The following is a 24,716-nucleotide window of genomic DNA, read 5'->3' on the forward strand; positions in this document are numbered from 1 at the left end:
CTCGGAACCTCGTTTCTCTTCACATACATCACACAGTCACGACTTGGTTATTGTCTGCTGCACAAAACGACCTCCATATGGTCAATGTGTCTTTGAAATGTGACTACTTTCGCCTGTCCATCTGCGACCTAATAACTAATCAATTTGATCCAAATGCCACTTTACAGCCCATGAGGAACATGCGTAAACTCACAATTTCCACAGAGTGGTTTATGTATGACGTAGGCGCATCATGACGTCATGGCATATGAATTAAAAACCTGAACAGTAACTTCAAAGTATATTGTACAATGCATGATAGCTTTTGAAACAAAGGTCGCTATTAACGCTAAATTGTCACTCTGATTTATGATTCAATATTTGTCCATAGACCTATTAAAATGAATAATTATGAGCAAACATGTAAAGTTGTCGTCTGTGATAGCCTGCTGAACCAGACTGTTTATGCATTTGCACTAGAATGTGCGGTGTAAATAAGAAGTGCACATATTATGAGGCAGTGTATAAATGCGCTGTGTCTTTAAGAGCAGAAGGGGGTGTCGGGTCATGGTTTGGTTGCGGTGTTTTTGTCTCGGCTGTCAGTGAGACTGCTGTTGGCCTTATTGAGGGACTGAGAGAGGGTAGGTGACATTACACACGTTTTATGGTCAACCTTGTGCTTTTTATGAAACTCACGTGTGCAGTTATACATTAGACATGTGTATTGTCGTTTTCCCATTTGCTTCACTCGGTTTTTATTGCTCGATTTTACATTAAGTTTCAAAGTAACGGACCACGATGGGGATTCACCATTTAAAATGGACTTATTTCAACCTTTGCTACTACGCGACTTATTCCTGGGGGTAAAATTGCATTCATTTGAAAAGCATGGCTTATATTAATTGAATGGCTTATATATGACTATCATTGCCATTTGATGATTATTTGGCATCTTTCATGGGGGGGCGTGCCGTGCGCACAATGCCTTTATTAGCTAGTGTGATCTCGAGTGTTCAAATACACCCGTGTAGAATTTAATTAATAATAAAAAAAAAATAATATATAATATATTAATAAATAATAATAGTGTCAGCTGTGATTAATGAAAAGCTATCATTATATTTTAATGAACAGCTGGGTTAATTTGCGGGCGCGCGCACTTCTTGGGATAGTCCAGTCAGGAAAGAAAGCACATTTGAATGCATTTTATTGGTGATTATTGCTATTGTAATCATATCATATGTATAAATGACGGTTAAATGAGTGCTAATGGCGGTTTGAATTAAGACCCCGTGACTCTGGGGAGAGGGTGGGACTGCTGGACTTCTTCATGACTTCCAGATGTTCATCACTTTGCTGCAGTGGTTTGAATTCATTGGCTTCGTCCTGCCTTGACTTTGCTGGTCAGTAATGGTCGGGTTTAACACGTGCGCATGATTGTTTTCTTTGTGTAAGTCTGTCTATTGATTATGAAACACCTCCTCAAATATTGTAGAGAACTCGTAAAAAAGGGTGGGAAAGAAGGAAGATAAATAATCAGATCTGTTCAAGGTCTTATATTACACTAATATTTTGTTTGTTTCCTTGTTTAGTTTACTTTTTCCACTTGTAGCCAAGAGCGTATCATTTATACAATGATATTGAACATTGTATAAATATTGGGTGGGTTGTACTTGTTTGTTTTGATTATTCTGAGGGTTACGTACCCCCATCCCCCCTGGAGTCTACGCCCCTGCTTGTAGCTAAGTGTGTGTGTGGGGGGGAACAAACAGCCAGTGTAGGTGTAAAGTGACTTACAACACTGGCACATACTCGTAGTACTGACGCTCATCATGCGCGTGGTAGTGGAATGTGTCATTTGGCGCGAGAGGTGAAGTCGTGGAATTGCTTGCGCTGGAATGCGTGGTTATAAACCCCATTTGTACGGTGGGCCACACGCTGGGCATTGAAATATTGTTTGCAAGACAAGGGCTACGTGAATCTATCTCAAACGCTTTTAATTAGTTTGAATTGTTGCTGTTTCTCAGCGTGTCACTTAATGACTGACATCCTCAACCCCCAAATCACAAATGAGATCTCTATAATATCTCCATTGTTTCTGCTAGACCGCAGTGAGATTAAATGGAGGGCAAATTGGGACTTCTGCTTCAGTCTTCTGCACTCAAAAAAAGGGATTTTGCTGCTTGTTCAATTTACTTAATTGAAGTGAACTACAGCAACACAGTTCTAGAACATTTTGTCACAACTTGATTCCATTGAGTTCTATCCATTTAAATGTGTAAAATGGAAGTTTACGCAATCCTTTTGAGTTGGGGCTGCATGAATATTTTTTGTGGTGATTATGTATCATTGATGAAACTGGCCAGGGGACTTCCATTTCCCAGCATGCTTTGCTTGAAACTACAGTTGGGGTACTCGAGTTTGGACTCGGACTCGAGTCACGAGTCCATTTTGAATGGACTCGGCTGCGTTTTTACTTGGACTTGACTCGGACTTGAGACTTTGGGACTCTGGATTTTTTTTCAGAGTGCAACCGAGTCCATGACATTTGTTATGCAATGATAAAATAAATAAATAACAAAACAGAAATTAATGAACATCTCTGTCTGCATGCAGCTGTATTAGCCCCTGAAGTCGTAGACGTAGCCTGAGTTGTTTCACTGTGTTTAAGCAAACACACATACGCACAGGCACGCTCATCAGTCAACCAATACGCTTGAATGTTACTACAGAGACTACTGTATAACACTGACTACCGAGGTGGCTGGCACGACGAAAACATAAAGACAGGTATGTATCCAATGTAATAGAAACTTGGGACCTGATAACTGGTAAAAGTACATGTTCCATTTGTGCAGCCAAGACGGTGCTCGCATTGCGGTTTCATTGTGGTTAAAAACTTCAAATCAAGAACTTAACTGAGTCAAGTCACCCACATCATGTCTCTCACAGTTTACTAAAAACAGCATATCGAAATAAAAATACATAAAAATTGTATTAATATTGGATATTAAGTCTTTTTAGGCATAATGTATCTACACATGTAGGCTTCTGTAGTCTCTTGTGGTCCATGCAGTGTTGTCAGATTGAACTGGTCCATAATAGCTTGATGAATTAACTGTGTAACTTTTTAAATAGTTGGGGGGAAATACAGCGTTATTGCTAAAGCAGACAGCAACTCGAAACAGCACCTGTTTATTATTGATTTACTATTTTCAAAGCATTGACGAGCTGCTTAAAATACATTATTTTACAGCATTTGTCCACCATTCACAACATTCAACCATGCACAATAAAATATTAGTATATTTTGGGCAGTGAAATGTTTTGTTTATCATTTAATTAATAAAGTTTATTATTCAATGGCAGAGTTTGTGTATGAAGCTAAACTTCATGTTACAGATGAATTTCGTTGGTTATGATGTTTTTATTTTACATTTTTATTTTATTTTTATTGTAAACCACAGGGTAACTTATGCACGTCTTTTTTTAGCCTATACCTCTGACTTTTGAAGGACAATTCTGTTAAATTTATGACTCAAAATTATTATTCTCCATGTTTATGCAGTTAAAGAAGAGCTCAATTAAATTTTCTTTGGTTGGTATGTAAAGATTTCAGACTGATTGCAGACCAACGCAGCTGCCGCTTAAGCAAATATCAATTATTATTTTTTTTTTATCTTCTGCGGCAGCTGCTGCGAGACGCACACGGACACATCAGGGATTTAGGCATGCAGAACTGCCCTGCATTGTGCGGTTTCCCACAAATTAACTAGAAAATCATGTCCGTGATGACATGGCCCTGATATTATCAGTGGGCTTTTCCAGTGTTTATGGATGTAGCATTTGCAGTCAAATTATGAGACGTAACATCTCAGCGAGTGCTAATTACTACTGTGTTGACTCATTTGTATGTGCTGTATTTTCCCAAATCAGTCGGCAGATAGAGAAAAAAAGATTCAGAAAGAAATATCAGTATAGACTATTATTTCTTTAGATAGGGATCATTTTAAATAAGACTAAACTAAATTGAATTGACAAATTGAAAATGAAGTAGAAATAAAAACTAAATTAAAATTCAAAACATAATAATCTTGGTTGTAATGACTAACGCAGCTTTCACTTTCTTTAGTCTACAGTTGTAGTCAGAAGTTTACATACACTTTAGCCAAATACATTTAAACTCAGTTTTTCACAATTTCTGACATTTAATCATAGAAAATATTCCCTGTCATAGGTCAGTTAGGATCACTACTTTATTTCAAGAATGTGAAATGTCAGAATAATAGTAGAGAGTATGATTTATTTCAGCTTTTATTTCTTTCATCACATTCCCAGTGGGTGAGAAGTTTACACACATTTTGTTAGTATTTGGTAGCATTGCCTTTACATTGTTTAACTTGGGTCAAACATTTTGGGTAGTCTTCCACAAGCTTCTCACAATAAGTTGCTGGAATTTTGGTCCATTCCTCCAGACAGAACTGGTGTAACAGAGTCAGGTTTGTAGGCGTCCTTGCTTGCACACACTTTTTCAGTTCTGCCCACAAATTTTCTATCGGATTGAGGTCAGGGCTTTGTGATTGCCACTCCAATACCTTGACTTTGTTGTCCTTAAGCCATTTTGCCACAACTTTGGAGGTATGCTTGGGGTCATTGTCCATTTGGAAGACCCATTTGCGACCGAGCTTTAACTTCCTGGCTGATGTCTTGAGATTTTGCTTCAATATATCCATATAATTTTAATTCCTCATGATGCCATCTATTTTGTGAAGTGCACCAGTCCCTCCTGCAGCAAAGCACCCCCACAGTATGATATTGCCACCCCATGCTTCACGGCTGAGATGGTGTTCTTCGGCTTGCAGGCCTCACCCTTTTTCTTTCAAACATAACAATGGTCATTATGGCCAAACAGTAAAATTTTTGTTTCATTAGACCAGAGGACATTTATCCAAAAAGTAAGATCTTTGTCCCCATGTGCACTTCCAAACTGTAGTCTGGCTTTTTTATGGTGGTTTTGGAGCAGTGGCTTCTTCTTTGCTGAGCAGCCTTTCAGGTTATATTGATATAGAACTCGTTTTACTGTGGATATAGATACTTGACTACCTGTTTCCTCCAGCATCTTCACAAGGTCCTTTGCTGTTGTTCTGGGATTGATTTGCACTTTTCGCACCAAACTACGTTCATCTCTAGGAGACAGAATGCATCTCCTTCCTGAGCAGTATGATGGCTGCGTAGTCCCATGGTGTTTATACTTGCGTACTGTTGTTTGTACAGATGAACGTGGTACCTTCAGGCATTTGGAAACTGCTCCCAAGGATAAACAAGACTTGTGGAGGTCCAATTTTCTTTTTTTCAATAAAAATTGTGTTGAAGGACAATTTTGTCTTCATATACCTAAAGCATATACTTTCTTTCTGAAACCACTTTGAAGTTTGTTCAGCAGGAAACTAATAATAAAATATATACATGAAAGGCAACAGAGGTGTTTTTGTTACATTTATATTGACAAACTGTTTTTCTTAGTTGTGAAGTTTAAAAGAAGCTTAAAATATTGATGTTGAGTTTACGGTTACAATTTTAATTCAGATTCATAAACAGATTCATTTGGACTCGGTCTTGAGTCTGACTCAGCCCCTTTTGGACTCGAAATCAACTCGGACTCGATTGTTTAAAGACTTGGACTTGACTTGAACTTGACTAAGGTGGACTCGACCCCAACACTACTTGAAACTCAATAGGGTGATTAATTGTTAGAATTAAGTGTTATTTTATGTGTTTTTCTGCAAGATGAATATAAAGTGGGATACTTGGTAGTGTTTAATGAAATTTAAAAGAGTTTCTGTTATGTTTGAGTTTTGGGGGTTATCATAGGCCTTTTTCACACTCCGGGTTTTGGTGCGTGGAAGTAAACGTTTGCAGGGTAAACTTCGACAGTGGTGAATGGGAGATCACAGCAAATATTATTTTCACTTACCCATTTGCTCCAAGACCAAAAGAAAAAATCCACTATTACATTTGACTGACTTTCAAAAGAGAAAAAAAAAAAATATAGAGAGCAATGGATTATGATGGGAGAAGATGCCAAATTTACTGTCACACTCTCAGCAGCTGTGATCGAAACCCCCTCGCAGCTGTGGTAATTCGTTTTTTAAAACTTATTCCAGGGTAATATAACACAAAGAATAATGTTATAAATGTACACTCAGTATTTTAAAAATGTATAATATAAAAAAAGTTGCAAGATTTATGCTGCTAAATAAGACAGAAATGCATTATCGCAGTCTGTGAAAAAGGCCTATTACGGTGAAGAGTGGAGCTTGAGCTAACGATGAGGACAGGTAGATGTCACACATGAAATTCATTGCTTGCTATGTTGAGCAAATGCTGTGCTAACCATAGCATAGTTACTATACTACACTCTGTAGTGCTTCCAACCAGTGTGTATTTAGCATGCTAACATTCACTTTCACTAGTTAATACATAAAGAAGTAAAATAAATTTATTTGAGTTACATTGAGTGTGTGTTTACATGCACTTTAAAAGTCAGACTAAAGCAATAATTCTTCTTTTTAAAATGTCATGTAAACGTGTTACTCCGATTTAAATTGTATCAGTCCCATTTCTGTAAAATCGAACTAACAGACCTAGATAATGCGACTGTAGATTGGTTCCGTCCAGCATGTATACACGTTTATCGAACTGCAATAGGCCTCGACGTTATGCGCATGCTCCAAGAAACAGAGGTGCCGCGAGATGTGTATTTAACCCGGAAGTCGAAAGCAACACAAAGCAGAAAAGAAGAAAAGCAATAACATGTGTGCGTTTCATTCAGAAGTGATCATCCCTGTGCCCAATTCCCTTCGAAGACTTTACCATCCACTGTGAGAGCTTTGGGGGGCTGAAATGTGTGGGGCTCAAACATAATGTTTATTCAGAACTCATTTTTAAGTCATTTTTATTGGAAATTCTGTTTGAAGCTTCCTTACAGCATGACTATCATAATTGTTCTTCCTTCAAAGTCCCCTTCAAACAATCCAGGAGCAAACAGTGTTGTCTTCGGACATCACCATAAGCACAACGGATAAACTACATCTGATCTGCACCAAAATCAGTGTGCAAAGAATGTAAGAAATGCATGTGGCTGTAAAGTTTTTCATGTTGTTGTGACTGTTGTTTGGGTCTCGCTGTAGCTGACTTCTTCGACGTGCTACTATGACGCAAAAGGTCAACCGGAAAACGTTTACATCACTTTCTCAGCTGACATCCTTTCTTCACCTATTCGATTGCGCATAGTGTCATGTATACGTGGGTAGAGAGATGAAGACTGTTTGCTCGACAATGCAAAAACCCCTGGTAGTTAGATTGTAACTGCCCATGTGAACGTACTCCTTGACACTGGATGTGTTGGGTTTTTGATGGGTTTACCCTATTTAACTAGGTTCTGTCTACACAAAGTGTATGTGTTGGGTTTAAATAGTAATTTTAAGTAAAAAAAAAAAAAAAAAAACTCATTTCAAACATGTGGAACCACTGTTCATGATTAAATCAAGTTCAGCCAGAGAGCTATTTATTGAGTGTGCTCTTCTGATGTTTCTCTTTTTCTTCTTTCTTTTTTTGAGGAAAAAAACCCAGTTATCTCACGTGAATTTTCTAGACTAGAGTTTCAGAATATACCTCATCAATGTGCTCAGATTTGCAAAGATTCCAGTCAAAATCAAATTAGGTCAGAGATTTTGATATAAAGATTTCGCATCAAATTCTTCCATCCACATTAATTTAATAGCTCTTTAACTGTATGTCAACAATTATCTAATTTTTATTGGTATTTTAGGAAAAACATTTGAGACATTGTTGATTCTAATATGAAACATAACAAAGAACCCCATTAAAGGAACCCAAAAATGATAATTCTCTCATCATTTACTCACCCATATGCTGACTTTCTTTTGTGGAACAAAAACTAAGATACACTATGTGGCCAGTAGTTTGTGGACACCGTATGTGCTTGATGAACCTTCAATTTCAAAACCAATTCCCCCCTTTGGTGCAGTAACAACTTCCACTCTTCTGGGAAGGCTTTCCACTATACTGTATGTAGTGACATGGCTGCAGGGATTTGCTCTCATTCAAACACAAGTGCATCACTGAGGTCCGGCACTGATGTTGGGCAATGGGGCCTGGCTTTCAGTTGGTGTTCCAATTCACCCCAAAGGTGTTCAGTGGAGTTCAAGTCTGGGCTTTGTGCAGGCCAGTCAATTTCTTCCACATCAAACACAGTAAACCATTTCTTTATGGACTTTGCTTTGTGCACAGGGGCATTTTCATGCTGGAATAGAAAAGGGCTATCCCCAAACTGTTGTCAAAGTTGGAAGCACCGAATGCCATAGAATGCCATTGTTTGGAGTAGAATTATGATTTATCTTCACTGGTATTAACGGAGTAACCAAACTCTTTAATTAGAAGGGGTGTCCACATATTTTTGGCCATATAATGTATATTGATAAATGAATGATGTGTTTATGCCCAATGTAGCTAAGTCACTGGGGTTCAAAACTTTCAATCTCCAAAAAGGATATAAAGACAGACTCAAGTGGTTAAATTCAATGAAGTGATACAATCGGTTTTGGGTAAGAAACAAACTAAAATGTAAGTCGGCTGAGCAATGAAAGAGCAACCTCTGAGCAATTAAATTAGTCTGTGTGACAGTGGGCAGCCTTTCATCGATAAACATGAACTCTCAGCAGTTTTAATGGAATGTCATCTTCACTTTACCTTATCCTTCTCAGCGTCCAATATTCTGCTTGATAGGTATATATAAGTGTGTCTGTCACGTTAAATGTGATGTTCAATGCAGGCTACAAAATGCCAACAATAATCAAGGATACAAAGAGTCACCATCATCCTGTTCATTCAGCTATAGTTTCGAACTGATTTAGTTTCAGTGCACATAGGTGTCTATTTGATAGGCACAATAAACTATAATAGTATAAAATCTATTAACACTCCTAAAGTCTCATGCAGTTTGAAGGGGCTTGCCATTACTGCATTCCTGCTTGCTGTATTTGCCTTATTTTGCCATTTGGTGGACCAGTATGTAGAGAGCTGTTACCTTCCACCAAAACCCGTCTAATCTGGATGTGACATAAATCTGAAGGGGAGAATGGAAATTTTAGAACAGACACCAGTCCCATGAGTGAATGCGTGTCTCAGTATTTGTCTGCTTCATGTGTAGTGCATGTGTTCTGGGGTTTGTGCTGCACATCTAGTCTTGAACTGCTCAATGAGCTTTTTAGCAAAGGTAGTGCGCAAAACTTGAACAAACTTCTTGTTCGTGTTCCAGTATGCTGCCAACATAGTCTTAAAACAGCTTGTAATAACTCGTACGAGGTGGCGAAATCGTAAGATATCATACAACTTTATTCCCATAGAGACAAACCAATCAACAAACAGAATTTCAAATCGATACAAAACAGGCATCAGATTTTAGGTTGCTTACTATCCAATACTTTATGTTAAGAAAGGAAACATAAGTGAACAAATTTGTTCTTTATTTATTTATTTATTGCAATACAAATGACTGATGTATGTCAATAACCGCTCATCTCATTCCAAACCTGATGTTTTCTTTTCTTTAGTGATACACTAAAATTATTTTCCAATTAAAATCATGGGTAGGTTTGGGTAAGGGGTTAGCCTTTATGGTCAGTTTTAGGTATACGTTAGGGGTTAAACTTTAGAAAAATCATAATAGCATCATTCGTTGGTTCACAAGGATTAAAAACTAAATGTTTTTCATTTCAGTTCATTCAGATCAGAAACAGTATTTTTCATTCTGGCATTATGCGGCCTCCTTTCCAAATCAAAGAACGGTTAAAAACATTGTTTTTAAAATGACAGTACTCTGTGCTAAGGGTGGGTGATATACCAGTTGTGGTGTTGCCAGATCTCTCAAGATAAACAACTAACCTGCTCTGGAAAAACATGTTCAAAATAAGCAACATGCCTCACCAACATAAGCAAAGAATTTTTTTTCAGGCAACAGGAAGTGGTGTACTGTAATATTCCCTTTGGTCTTTCAGGGTTCCCGTGGGTCCTTAAGTAATCTGAAATTTAAGGTCATAAAAAGTCATAACGGTATAAGAAAAGTCTTAATTATCATTTAAAGAGTTATTCAATTTGGGGACCTAAAGACCAGAATTGCAACATGGCCCTAATGTGATTATTAAACTTTAAAAGGCTAAGATTTTAATAAACATATCGTCTGTGTGCATTGCAGACTTTAAAGTGAAAAGCATGCGGGGAACTTGATGTTCAATAATTCCAGCATCTTCAGAGCATTTCACAATCAATGAATACAATGAATACATTTATGACAAGCGATCGCTGGTGATCTACTGTTGATGAATTATGATAGTGTTTATAGTGTTTGTATTGTAAATGCTGAACGTAAGAGTGCATATTTTATTTCCCTTATCTGTTTGAATGAGCAGCTGGAAGCAGCGAAGCACAGACATTTCAAAATAAGAGTCTTCGGTGTATTTTCAAAAGTCCCATGTCTTTTTTTTTTTTTTTTGTATGTGTGTGTGTGTGTGTCTGGGGGGGGGGGGGTATTATTGGTATTTTGGTATTTTGTTTCTGGGATTTAATTCAATTTGGACTCTTGTAGCCTCTGTCTGACCTGCCCTGTTACAGTAAGAAAATATTAAGAACATTTTATGAACACATTCGGAACATTTTAAAAACTATAGTCATATGTCTTAAGCCAGTTTATTGTCATTTGCACAGATCACACATGGTAGAAACTAAGCATTTAGATTATTCCCTTTCTTCCAACGCATTATTATGGTTATCAGCAAAATCCAATATCGATCAACCTCTAATTCATATGTTTTAATATATTGGTACATAAATTCATTTTAATATGATGTGTTATAGATGTGGAAAACATGTCCTGAGTATTTTAAACCTGCAGATACCCTGTTTTTCTGAAAAGCAATGTTACAAGTTCTAAGGCCTTGTTGATTGTGTGCTCCATCCTGCTTAAGTAAAAGAATCTATGATACATGATTTATTTTGTGATTGTGTGGGTTTGTTCTGTATGGACATACTGTACTAATTTGATTTGTTCAGGTCTTAAAAAGTCTTATATTTTATTTTAAAAACTCTGCAGCAACCCTGTCTTTGGTTTCATTAATAAATTATTGGAGCAAAATAATATGGTTACCAACATTTAATGGTGCACTCAGTAACTTTTGTCTTTGTGTCATCTTGGACTTGGACATTGACATCTAGCAGCTTGGATGCAGCATCATTTAAAATCAATAGTTTTCAGTTTCAGATGCCATTGTAGAAATGTAGTATTCACAGTCAGCCATGAATACTTTAATCAGTGGGTGAAAGTATCAAATAACAGGATGGTTACTGAGATTAAGTGAGTAGTTTTCGGCTGGTCATGTGATTGTATAATGGCAGCCCCCATGTGCGGACCCTTTCCATGTAGAATAAAACAGCTTTTATAAGGTTTCTGATATGACTGGAGTTTTAATTTAAATGTGAGTGCTCATGATTTCATTCATATGTCTCAAAATTACAATTCTTTTTTTAGGTGTACAATTTTTTTAATGAGGAAAAATTACTGAGTTAACTTTTTAACTGTGAAACAATTTAAAGGGACTTAAACTGTTTCTAGTCCCTGTTGGTTCATTAATTTTTCTCAGTGGGAGTAAAAGTTGTTCGTATTTGTATGAGCCAACTCAGTTCTTGCAATTTTGCTATCTCATACTAATTATTACGACTTATCATGACACCAAGTTGTATGCCGTCTTGCAAATGCAAAATGTGGTAACTACACATTTATGATGAAATCTGGTCTATTTGAGTATGATCTGTGTTGACACAAACAGGTTTGGCTCAAGCACACTCAGATTCAGTGAAAACGAAATGTGAAAATTGCAGTAACTACAAAATCCAGACTAAAACCAATGCAAACCAAACTTTGAACCCGTTTGAAGTTGCAGTGTTGGCGTAGTTTTTGAATATTGCCTTTGCAGGGTGGTACGCATGATCATAGTTTTATGGTAACTTTATATTCAACTCTGTTGGGATAGGATTTTAAAAAGAGCATATATGATTAAAGTTGCACTCTGGAAAAGTTTTGGTTTCCACACAAGAGGGCTGAAACCTGGAAATGGCCACGGCTGTGAATGTTCCCCAGCTGTAGCCATGAAATCTGCTTTCCTTACTCTTTGTTTACCTTACCAAGCAGAGTCTGACTAAACCCTAAAGTCTCCCCTCTACAGCTGCTCTGACCGCAGTGATGCATTGGCACCCCTAACAAACTCGTGACCGTATTGCTGCTGCATGACACTACACTGACAACATGTCTCTTGTTACTCTCATTCCACTTCTGAGCATTTATATCACCACTCAGCCTCTCTATGCTGTTCATCACCCTTAAATTCACTAACCCTCATGTTATTCCAAGCACGAATTACTTCTCTTTCTTCTGTGGAACACAAAAGAAGACGTTAGGCAGAACGTTAGCCAATCCTCATTCATGTTCATTGTGTGTGTGAAAAAAAAGATGCAATGGAAGTGGATGGTGTTGACTGAAATTTCATTTTTGTGTGAACTATCACTGTAATCCCCATTCTCTCAGGAATTTGCTTTTAATTATGTTTTAGAGGAGTACATTTGGATGTCTGTGGTGATTCCTGTTGCCCAGCTACACCCCGTAGGCCATTTCCTGTCAGAGGTCAGCACGATGACCAATGGCGTTGCGGTGTGTTTGTTCTTCTCCTGCTTGGGCGGTAACATGAGTAGCGAGAGGCCCCTCCCTTGGCCTTAAGCTCTGGCTTCAGCCCATACTGTTTCTGTAGATGCAGTCTTTTGCTCCATACCACTCCCTAATGTAAAAAACAGCACCATATGTGCTGGCCATGCTGACTTCAGAGCAGGACAGTTTCCAGTGCTTGTCATAATTTCGTAAGGTCTTGTCTGAAATGGTTCAACAGCTTAAAAGAAGCTAGCGGGTCTCTTACATAATATCTAACTCAGAAGTACAGTCATTAGCAGAAATGTCCTTAGAAGTACTTAGAAGCAAACAAAGAACATCTGAGCATTTACTGTTTCGTGCTGCCCTACAAAGGCAAAATGCAGAAACTATGCCAACACTGAGTTCGTTTACATTCATGTTCTCACACTGATTATGTTTAGTTATCCGACAACGTGTAAAGTAATGTAAAGGCCTTAAACTGTTGACCTTTAACTGGGTAAGATCATAAACGGTTAAAAACAAATAACCAATTGGCACATGTAGTGTTTTGCCCATTACCCCAATTTCACTCTGCATGTAAACACCTTTACCTATGTTCTTATGACCCCCAAATGCAGATACTTTAGTATGCCATTGTATTACCTTAAAAAACTCTAAGGACTCTAGTTTGACTTGATTTTAGGATGGAGTATGTAGTACTGCAATTTTCAATCTAAGTGCAGTTGAGTCAAACACATCTGGCACAGGACAAATAATGGTCTAAGTGACAAGATTTTAGTTAAAACTCAATTTTGCCTGTGCACAACAGCATACGTTTGATGTTTAATGGATCACTCAGTCTCTTTTAATTGGATATTGACAAGATCTGTTATCACTACAATGGCTTTGGACCACCAACAGTGAGGTATTCCCATCAGAATAGGTTCTTTTTGCTGTGGGAATTATTTTTACTAATCAAATGTCAGATTTATATTACTACTTTGCATTCATATTATGAAATGGATTAATATTTTGTAAGCAAACAGTATGTAAAAATATACATTATTAGGCCCATATACATTATTTCAACCATCCGGAGTAAGTCAAATTCTTTAACTTCCTTAGTTTAAAGACACGGCACAGTTCTCTCTTTGTCTGTCGGTTTTCTTGAGCGGTCAGAGGAATGCACAGAAAATGATCACAATCTTGACTGGCAAGCCCTTTTAATCTGTGTAGAGACTCTGTTGCGATCAGAGCATTTCTCTCCCTGTTGCCCCAAGATTTAACTACACTTCCCTTAAGTGTCATCTTGTCCTGCTGTGCTTTTTTTTTTTTTTTTTTTTTTTTTTTTGCAGCATATAGTAAGCAAAGACTGCAAAATGTAAAGCCAATGGTATTTGCAATGACACACTTAGGGCTTTCTTAATCCAAAAGCAGTCTGGAGCCCTGTTTTGCCACGAAAGTATTTTTGCTGTAGACTTTTTCCATTTAAATACCACCTTCTGCTGTTTTTGCCTCTCCTTCCTTTTATTTTCTAAACCTACACCCTTTTGTCTCTATTTGCTCTCCTTCCTGCTAAATTTGCCAGATTTTTTGTCTTTTCTGTTATTGTTTCTCTTTGTCTCTCTCCCTCACTCTCTAATCCCTCCCTTATTTTTAAGTTTCCCCTTCTCCCCGGCTGGAAGGAAGTGACCGACTAGTTCCTTGATCTTTGGGGAGCTGCAGCTCCCTTTCCTGTAACTCCTTCTGAACCTGAACTCATACACTGTACATACACATGCACACACTTGTTTTCAATGGACCATTACCCTCAAACCTACCCTAATGTAGTTAGGAGCACAGTATCATCCCCATCTCAGAAGGTCATGAACTTTTGTTGTGAGTTTGCTTGACAAAATATGGCTCCATGTAGAGGTCGACGATATATCGGTGCTGATATTTTTTTTTAACAATTGGTTATCTGCAAAAATCAACGCTGATAGTTGCCAAAAGTTCTTTTTTTAATTTTTTATTCCTCCATGTTCTTCTGTGGGCAGAACCCTTTATCTGGTGAAAATATAGGCAAAAAATTTTTTTATTGAATATTTCACTATCACTATCGACAGATATGTGTTTTTTAATGGCTGATGCCAATATACAGAGAGCAGGGTTGCAGATAGGCCAATATAATGCAGATATATTACACACTTTTATATAGTAAATAACATATGTTTAATGTCAATTGCTTAAAAAATGAATAAACTCTTATTTAGCACAAACTTTACTCAAAATTCACACAAAAAAAAATAATCTTTAAAATGTTTTGTTTTAAATGGTAGATAGCAGTTTCATCTGATTTCTGTTTAGTCATCCAATTTTAGTAATTTATTTGCACATTAATAAATTGGTAATATATTAGGAAGAAGGAAATAACAGTGCACCCAGTAGGCCAGCAATCACGGATGGCATATGCGCATTAGCAATCACATTTTCTCACAAAAGACAGAATCAAACTAATTGCACATACAGCACACAGTGAATATGACACTTATAGCGCACGTGAAGCGCTTTTACTTTGAAGTTGGTCTCCCTCGCTCGTACGGATCAAGCAAGCAGCAAACAGTTTACACGGCCCGGATCTGTCTACAATGCTTGGATTGTCACGGACTGACCGTCATGTAACATTCGTAAATCAGAGGAACTTTGTTTTGATTCAGACTGGTAGAATACGCACTTGAGAGTAAGGCTGCAACTAATGATTATTTTGATAATCGACTAATCAAACGATTATTAGAATGATTATTCGACTATTCGGCAATTATTGCAATGATTAATCATTAGCTCTAAACCGACTATTCAGCTTGTGCCCCGGTTGTATTAAACATGCTTGCTAACAATACAGAGGACAAAATCATCTTTTAAAAAAACCTCTAAATGACATTCACTGAATTAAAGGAAAAAAATACTTTTTTATCAAGTTTAATTCAGTAAAGAAATTCACTGCAAAAAATCCTAGTGTTATTAAGTGTTTGTCTTGTTTACCATTTAAAATTGACAAAATCCTTAAAACAAGATACATTTACTTGAGAAGCAACATATAAGATATTTAGACTTGCTTTAAGAGAATGTATCTTATATATAAGTGTATTTTTTATATAAGTGTATTTTTTCACTTGGTTAAACTTCTGTGAGTGAAGACAAATATACTTATATTCAAGATCTATTCTCTAAAAGCAAGTCTAATATATGTTATCTTATATGCTGCTTCTCAGGTGAATGCATCTTTTTTTAAAGGATTATTAGATATTCTGCAGTATAGCTGCTAAAGAAAATGTACATTGTTTTAAATTAGTTTTGGAAAACAAGCCAAATCAAAAACAAATAAAAAATGTATTTTGTTGCAGTGTATAATGGGGTGAAGACTACCCTCTCTCACCTTTTTGTTCACTTCAATACATCTTTAACTCTCAAAAAAACAAACTCTCTGTTATTAATAAAGCTGCGTATTGCCAGTTTTGTTCACGATAAGAAATGCACAGTGACACACATATTATGATACAATAAGTCACGAGCCATCACGTTATAATCTAGCTGCATTAAGCGTGCACACTCGAGGGATGAGCATCCCTGCGACAGAGTGTGCATCAGCCGGGTGCATTTTTAATTTCTCCCCCTTAGATCGGGACACTTCACTTAACTCATAGAAGAGGCGCTGACCGCACAGAGAAATGGCAGTTTCAGAGTTTGTAGTTATTTACATGATCTGCTTCCTTATTATTTGAACTTTAATAAAGCTATAACGCATTAAATATAACTGCATTTAAGATGTAATGCCGGGGTGTTTCCTTTAAAGACGCGCGACACGCGTGGCCTGGGTAGCTCAGCGAGTATTGACGCTGACAACCACCTCTGGAGTCGCAAGATCGAATCCAGGGTGTGCTGAGTGACTCCAGCCAGGTCTCCTAAGCAACCAAATTGGCCCGGTTGCTAGGGAGGGTAGAGTCACATGGCGTAACCTCCTCATGGTCATGATTAGTGGTTCTCGCTCTCAATGGGGCGCATGTTAAGTTGTGCATGGATCGTGGAGAGTAGCATGAGCCTCCACATGCTGGGAGTCTCCACGGTGTCATGCACAACAAGCCACGTGATAAGATGCGCAGATTGACAGTCTCAGAAGCGGAGGCAACTGAGACTTGTCCTCCGCCACCCGGATTGAGGTGAGTAACCGCGCCACCACGAGGACCTACTAAGTAGTGGGAATTGGGCATTCCAAATAGGGAGAAAAAGGGATAAAAAATAAATAAAAGACACTCGACATGCAAGTTTTGCTTCAGCAGAGCGGCAGCTCCGCTTATTCCACAAAAAGAGCGCTTCTGTATTTACTTATTTTGTATTTTTGCATTATAATTCCCTCATACTTTGCGATCAACATCACCTGAAGCTGTTTGGAAAGTTATAGTGCATCTGGACTGTGAGATGTGTAATTCTTCCTCTACTCAGTCAGGCGTAAACTGCAGTGCTGCTCTAGCGCATCATCATTAGAGTTTAATGTGATCTCATGTTATGTTAAATTAGATCAAACGACTATTCGACAATGAAAATTTTTGTCTACAATTTTTTATTGTCGACGTTGTCGATAACGTCGACTAATCGTTTCAGCCCTACTTCAGATGAAGATATCATATGAGTGCTCGACAGGAAGAAAACGCTGGATTTATGTGAGGTTTGTGAATTATATCTGTTTAAATGAGATATCTGCATATTTGCAGATGGTACAGTATACAGAAATATGATATTTGCCTTTTTATCATTAGACAATAAAGTTAAAAATACCAGGGACCTGCTGAGAGGCTGATAGAATACGTAATTTAGAAGAAGAAATATGAGCGTGCCACATGACACTGGATCTGCTCAAGTTTTGTGAGGTTCATGAATTTCATCTGTTTAAAATGAGATATTTAGATCTGCATATTTGCAGACAGTTTATGATATTAGTTTTATTGATATTTGCCTTTTTATCATTAGTCAGGTTACAGGGAACTGTTGAAAAGAGAGGGAGAGTGAAACATGCGAGCATTTTAACATCATGCTCTGAAATGGGGCCGTTTAAATGAGACTGTGTTGCACGCCGGTCTATTATTGTAGTAACACGATGGCATGTAACAAAAAACAAACTGGTCGTTTACATGTCTCAGATGCTTCACATGCATGCAGGCGATTCTCGGCACCCTTGTGGCCTTAAGAAACAAATCGGCCAAACAGGAAAATGTATCGGCCAATTCCGATAGTTTAAAAAATCGAAATATCGGCAGATTCATCTGCCTCGGCGATATATCAGTGGACCACTAGTTTTTGGACTAATACACGATTATTAATGCAAAATTTTATAAAAAACAAAAACACATGACAATTGACAAGCAATAGCTAATGATCCATTACTGATGATTGATGATCTACTGATGATTAAGTAGCCACTGCTCATACAGTTTTTATTAGCCCATATGACAATGTTTACTTTATAGTGATTCTATTGTAGTACATTGTAGATGATTGGAAGAGTGCATGTTTTTTTTTCCGTTCTGTGTTTGTGTGATCTGAAAGCACAGATATTTCAAAATAAGAGTCCCAAGTGTATTTCGGGCTAGTTTATAATTAAAAGTCCTGAGGTTTTTGGACTCTTGCAGCCTCTATGTCTGTGCCCATTAGTGTAAGGGAAGACTAAGAACATTTTTAATATTCAATAAATCGATTTTAAGAATTATCAGCTGATTAATCAGTTATTGGCCTTTTCCACCACCTAGTTATTGTTATCGGCAAAATCCACAATCAGTCGACCTCTAGCTCCATGTGTGATTGGAAGTGGACATCTGTATTTTGGGCCCTTCATTCTGTAGTCTTAGGGTCCATTTTTGGGGTGTCAGTAAAAAAAGTTAGCAATTGTTTTATGTGCCTGCTTTGGCCTATTCTAATTTTATTACCATCCACATGCTTTTTACATAAATGTTCATAAATGTCAGTATACAGTGTGTAGTGCAGTGTATATGTACATTATGTAATGTAATATTATTTCATCAAAATAAATGAAATGTCACCTCCATGTTGCATGTTTACTCCTAAACCATGGTTAATACACCCACAATTAGGAACTGCTCGCATAACCAGCTAATAATTACGGTAAACTCTTCTTTTTGTTTTTCAGAAAGAATAGAACTTTATCAGCAGTTGGTGAACCATTGCGTGTGTTTTAAAGGCATCTTTCTTTCTCTCTCTTCTCTCTCTGCTCCTCCCAGCTCTATATTAAAACCAGCTGTGGAGTTTAGGGCTGAATGAATGGCTCTTTGTGATTTGGCTGTCACTCCTGTATAAAGCTCTGTTTCTTTCTCTCTCTAGATATTGGCATGACAAAAGCGTTAGAACAATGTAACCTAATGTTCCCACTATGACATTGTTACGCAATAAAAACATATTAATTCACCACTAAGATGGCATAAATGTGTTTTCTATAGAAGAATGTGCACTCGACACTTCAGATGGTAGATGGTAAGTTTAAATCGTATGTTAGATGACCAGAAATGGATTTCTATTAAATCTTTGTGAGAGTTTTTGAGGATAATTTTCCAGTTGTCTAACCCAGAATAAATGACCATAGAAGGTTTGTTAGTAAAGTGAGCTCAGGATCTGAGGAAATCCAAGAGTGTTTGTGGAGGTCAGTGTGAGAGTTCTGGTTGCCTTGTTCCTCGGGGTCCAGTTGCAACAAACCTTAAAGGGATGGTTCAATCAGAAATGAAAATTCTGTAGTTATTTACTCACCTTAACGTCACTCCAAATCCCTATGGCTTTCTTTTTACCATGGAGCTCAAAATAAGGTGATTAGCTGAATGTTTGGGACAACAACCATTGTTGGGGACTGGAGTAGTTAACTAAAAGTAGTGACACTACTTAACAACATTAACAAAATAGCTCCGCTATTTTCCCAATAGTGTAGCTTTTGCATTGAAAAAAATGCCACATTTGTCACATTGTGTTGCAAACGCAGCAATGGAGCCGAGGGAGTGATCAAACACGCTCACCTAAACCATCCTCTCACTTTCACATGTAGCGCTGGAAAAACGGAATTCATTACATATTTACATATTAGTTACATATAAAGTACCATTAAAATGCATGAATTAGCTTACTCAATATTTCAAGTTAAGAAAAAAATCAACACGCATGAATAGTACAAAATCAAAATCTGACAGTTCTGCTTACTTAAACTTGTAATTTATTAACTTAAAAAATTTGATACAACTGATTACCTCAAATTTTTGAGTTCTGCTAACTTATTCAGGTTTCCAGTGCTCTGATCGTGGAGTGATGCTGCCTTATGTGCCATCAGAGTATTTCACTCACGTTTAAGTGTTTTGTTGTCGAGGAGAAAACATGGAGGATGCCAGTTTAATTCTTGTATATTTCTTGGTGAACTTTTATTTTGACACAGACACAGAAAGCTTTAAATCCTCCGCCATGTTGAAAGTCTCATGTAGCGCTGGAAAAACTAAATATTGTTTTTTTTTTTTTTTTTTTTTTTTTTTGGCAGTTCATAAAAATAAACCGGTTAAAATAAAACATTTCCCTTATATTTAGCTGATTCGTTTTGGTAAGTCAGTTCTTTCAAACGGTTAATGTAAATAAATTACTGCAGGTCACATAAATGATTCACTAATGCTCTTAAGCCCCACACAGCATTAAAGGGACTTTGCCTTCTTTTTTGAAACAAAATATCTAATTAATTGCTGCGGTGTATCGCTATATTTCGAATCAGTTATATAAAATAGGGTGGTTTCTCGTTTTGTTAGTTTATATTAAGTGTACATTTACGTTTAATTTAATGTTGTCACGCTGTTTGGTTAACCCTTAGAAAATGAACCATGGTTTTACTATAGTTACTATAGTGTAATAACCATGACTGTATTAAACATGTTTGGGGGGGGGCGGGGGGTTTGGGGTGGAAACCATGGTTTTTTTTCTATATTTTACTTTACACATGCCATGGTTAAACTATGGTTGCTCTAGTAAAACCATGGTTAATTTTCATAAGGGAATGTAACTCTAGTTAAATATATAAATATTCAGAACTTCTGATTGTGGAATTAAATAATATCATCTGAGATATATATATTTGAAAGCAATATCACACAAGCAAGAGTGTGCATGGCTGTGATTCGCCCGTAGACACTGATAGATTGACAATACAGCATGATTGCGAGTGTGATATTGCTTTTATACAACAGTTCAATGAGCATGTAAATAAATAAGTAGGGAATTAAGGACTGTCCCAAAAAACGCACATGTGTGGGACTACTTTCTAACAACACGAAACAGGATCTGCCATTGCATTCAGAAGATGCGCCTAAGCCTCCGTTACTAATTTGAAAACCACACTTTAGAACTAGTACCAACAGCTTAGGCTGTTTCTAACAATTTGCTGGAGAAACAAGGATTTGTGTATGAGAGAGAGATTGAGCGTGTGATTAACTTGCAGTGTTGAACATTAATGCTGCAGTTGTTAGTTCAAAGGAATATTCCGGGTTTAATAAAAGTTAAGCTCAATCGACAGTATTTGTGGCATAATGGTGATTACCACAAAAAATAAGTTCAACTGGTCCCTCCTTTTCTTTAAAAAAAAGCAAAACTATTCTGTAGAAAGTTATAGCCAATTTTAAAACTTTGTTGCCATGATGATGTAATGTCAGCAAACCCTAAAATGATTGTAAAAATTATGATTTAAACAACTTTGCAGCTAAAATAACAGAAGAAATAATGTAAGTGCTTTTATAAAATTATAAGCTTCACACTTCCATTAAACCCAACAAAAATTGGCCACATTCATTTCCATTTCAATTTTTGATTTTTTTAAAGAAAAGGAGGGATGAGTCAAAATGATTATTTGTAGTAATCAGCATAATGCCACAAATGCTGTCGAATGTGCTTAATTTGAACCTGGAATATTCCTTTAACTCTATTCCTCAGCTGTACTGTAAACCCTAATGCTCAAAATAATTAATTGTTAAATTAAATCATACAAATTAGTTCAAATAAATTAACCTTGATGAGTATTTAGAACTTTATCTTTATTTTGAGTTCACAAAATGTACACCTTTTAAGTAACCTGAATTGTTCCAAAAAATCCAAAGCACAAGAACTTGTGGAGTTGGAAGGAAATATTAAAAGTGCTGAGGCAGAGCTGAAGCGCTGTATGTCATCTGATGGCCTCAGAGAATTGACCCGATTGAAATATAGATATAATACTATTTTGTCGCGGAAAGTGGAGTTTTGGTTATTCAGGGCAAGACAGTCATACTTTGAGTCAGGGGACAAAGCAGGGAAGCTTTTGGCTAGATATATAAAGCAGAGAGAGTCTTTTTCTACCATTCCCTCTGTGAAATCTGCGGGTGGTGAAATATTTACCTAGGCCATTGATATTAATAATGCTTTGAAAGAATTCTACTTTGATCTCTATAGTTCCACGTCTTCATCTACTGATGAAGATATTAGGAACTTTGTGGAACCATTAGATCTCCCTAAACTAATGACTGAGCAAAAAAATTCTCTTGATTCTGAGATAAACTTGGAGGAGCTTGATGAGGTAATTAAGGCCTTGCCTACAGGCAAAGCTACGGGGCCTGATGGCTTTTCCTCTGAGTTTTTCAAATCTTATGCTACAGAACTGGCTCCACATTTGATAGAAGTTTATACGGAATCATTAAAGAATGGAAAGCTTCCGCCAACCATGACACAAGCCCGGATCAGTCTGATTCTTAAAAAGGACAAAGTTACCGCCCAATTTCCTTGATCCAATTAGATGTAAAAATTTTGTCAAAAATTCTGGCTAATCGATTAAGTAAAGTTATGACATCACTTATACATATAGATCAGGTGAGGTTTATTCGGGGCCGTAGCTCTTCTGATAATATTAGGCGTCTCATCAAACAGGAGCGAATGATCAGTCTCCGGTCGCTGCCATCTCACTTGAGGCATTTGATATGGTAGAATGGGATTATCTTTTTAAGATTTTGGAAATGTATGGGTTCGGGAATACATTTATTGGTCGGATTAAGTTACTTTATAGACACCCTGTAGCAGCGGTACAAACAAACGGATTAATTTCAGATTATTTTATTCTGGATAGGGGCACCCGACAGGGTTGCCCTCTTTCCCCATTATTGTTGTCTTGCCCTGGAACCATTAGCAGCCACGATAAGAAAGGAGGATGATTTTCCAGGGGTGATTGCAGGAGGTGTGGCGCATAAGCTTCTGCTTTACGCAGATGATATTTTATTATTCGTCTCCGACCCTACTAGATCTATGCCTTGCCTCCACAGAATTATTAACTCCTTTTCCAAGTTCTCAGGATACAAAGTCAATTGGTCTAAATCCGAAGCTTTGGCTTTGACAGCGTACTGTCCAGTAATGGCCTTCCAGCCGGGTGCCTTCCAGTGGCCCAAACAGGGAATTAAGTATTTGTGAATTTTATTCCCAGCAAATTTGTCTGATTTAGTCAGAGTTAATTTTGATCCCTTAATAAAAAGGTTTTCGAATGATGTGGACAGGTGGGCTTTATTACATTTATCGATGATTGGGAAGGTTAATGTTATTAAAATGAATTGTATTCCAAAATTCAACTACCTGCTACAGTCTCTTCCTGTAGATGTCCCCCTCTCTTATTTCAAGCAATTTGATAGCATAGCGAAGTCCTTCATTTGGGATGGTAAGCGTCCCAGGTTAAATTTCAATAAGTTACATAGGCCGATTGACAAATGTGGGTTAGGCCTACCCATGATTTTGTTTTATTATTATGCATTCGGTCTTAGACATTTGGCTCATTGGTCGCTTCCACCTGAGAGAGCCCCTCCCTGGTTTTGTATTGAAAAGGAAGTTCTTGCCCCTATCTCGCCACTGCAAAGCCTTTCGATTAAACTAGCCTGAGAGGTTAAGTCGCACCCCGTTATTTTGCATTTGCACTCGTTATGGACAAAAGTGTCCAGAGTGTTTAATTCTGATATTTATTTAAACATAGCCTCGAGCATATGGCTGAACCTTAAACTATGTATTAATAAGTCCCCTTTCTGTTGGTCAGACTGGATTGTGAGGGGGGTTAATACACTTGGTGACCTATATGAGAGTGGAGTATTGAGACCTTTTGAAAATTTAGTTCAACACTTTGGCATTCCCAGATCTCAGTTTTAAAAGTATTTACAGCTGCGCCACCTACTCTGCACTGTTTTTGGGAGTGGCACGCACGCCCCCCCCCCATATCTAAACTTGACATTGGAGGAGGGGGTGTGGGCTAGGATCCTAAAAAATGTCATGTCTGCATCTAGAGATGCAAGGGTTCGCATTATGCAATTTAAGATTTTACATCGATTTTATTGGACCCCCTCCAGATTATATAGGCTTGGTCTTAAAGACACACCCACCTGCTGATGATGTCAATCAGAGGTTGGAGACATAACTCATGTCTTTTGGGGGGGGTGTTGAGATCCAGGAGTTCTGGTTGAAAGTTCAGAGTCTTATATGTGATGTATTGGGCACTCAGCTTTCACTTTGCCCCAGACTCTGTATTTTGGGCGATGGGGTGGTCATCGACTTTGAGAATTGGCACATAAAGAGTTGGGTCCTAATGAGCGTCATGATCGACAGACAGGTTATTTTAAGGGGTTGGAGGTCGGTTGGAGTGCCCTCATTTCATGAGTGGTACTCGGAGATGGGGAGGGTGGCGGCCTTTGAGGAAGGGATGTATAGAAGGCTGGGAAATCTGGGGTTATTTGATAGGAAATGGGGCAGATATTTGGCCTTTTTGGAGTGTAGTAGAGAGGGATCTCTAGTTTTAAATATGTGTGTGCAATTTGATTGTTTTTTGAAAATATGCTTTTATTTATTATTTATTGTGTGTGTGTGTGTGTGTGTGTGTTTTGTGTTTTTTTTTTTTTTCTTCAAATATTTATGACCACTGGGGTGAGTG

General features: G+C 37.5%; 1 protein-coding gene across 1 annotated transcript in view; it reads left to right on the forward strand.

The window, feature by feature from the left end:
- Positions 1–528: 528 nt before the first annotated feature.
- Positions 529–24,716, forward strand: part of LOC127452091 (KN motif and ankyrin repeat domain-containing protein 2-like) — a 48,730-nt gene continuing 24,542 nt past the window's right edge. The window contains exon 1 of the mRNA XM_051717270.1: positions 529–620. The gene's annotated coding sequence lies outside the window, so the exon portion shown is untranslated. The remainder of the gene's footprint in view (positions 621–24,716) is intronic.

The sequence above is a fragment of the Myxocyprinus asiaticus genome, chromosome 14 (assembly GCF_019703515.2).
Source record: "Myxocyprinus asiaticus isolate MX2 ecotype Aquarium Trade chromosome 14, UBuf_Myxa_2, whole genome shotgun sequence".
Classification (NCBI taxonomy): domain Eukaryota; kingdom Metazoa; phylum Chordata; class Actinopteri; order Cypriniformes; family Catostomidae; genus Myxocyprinus; species Myxocyprinus asiaticus.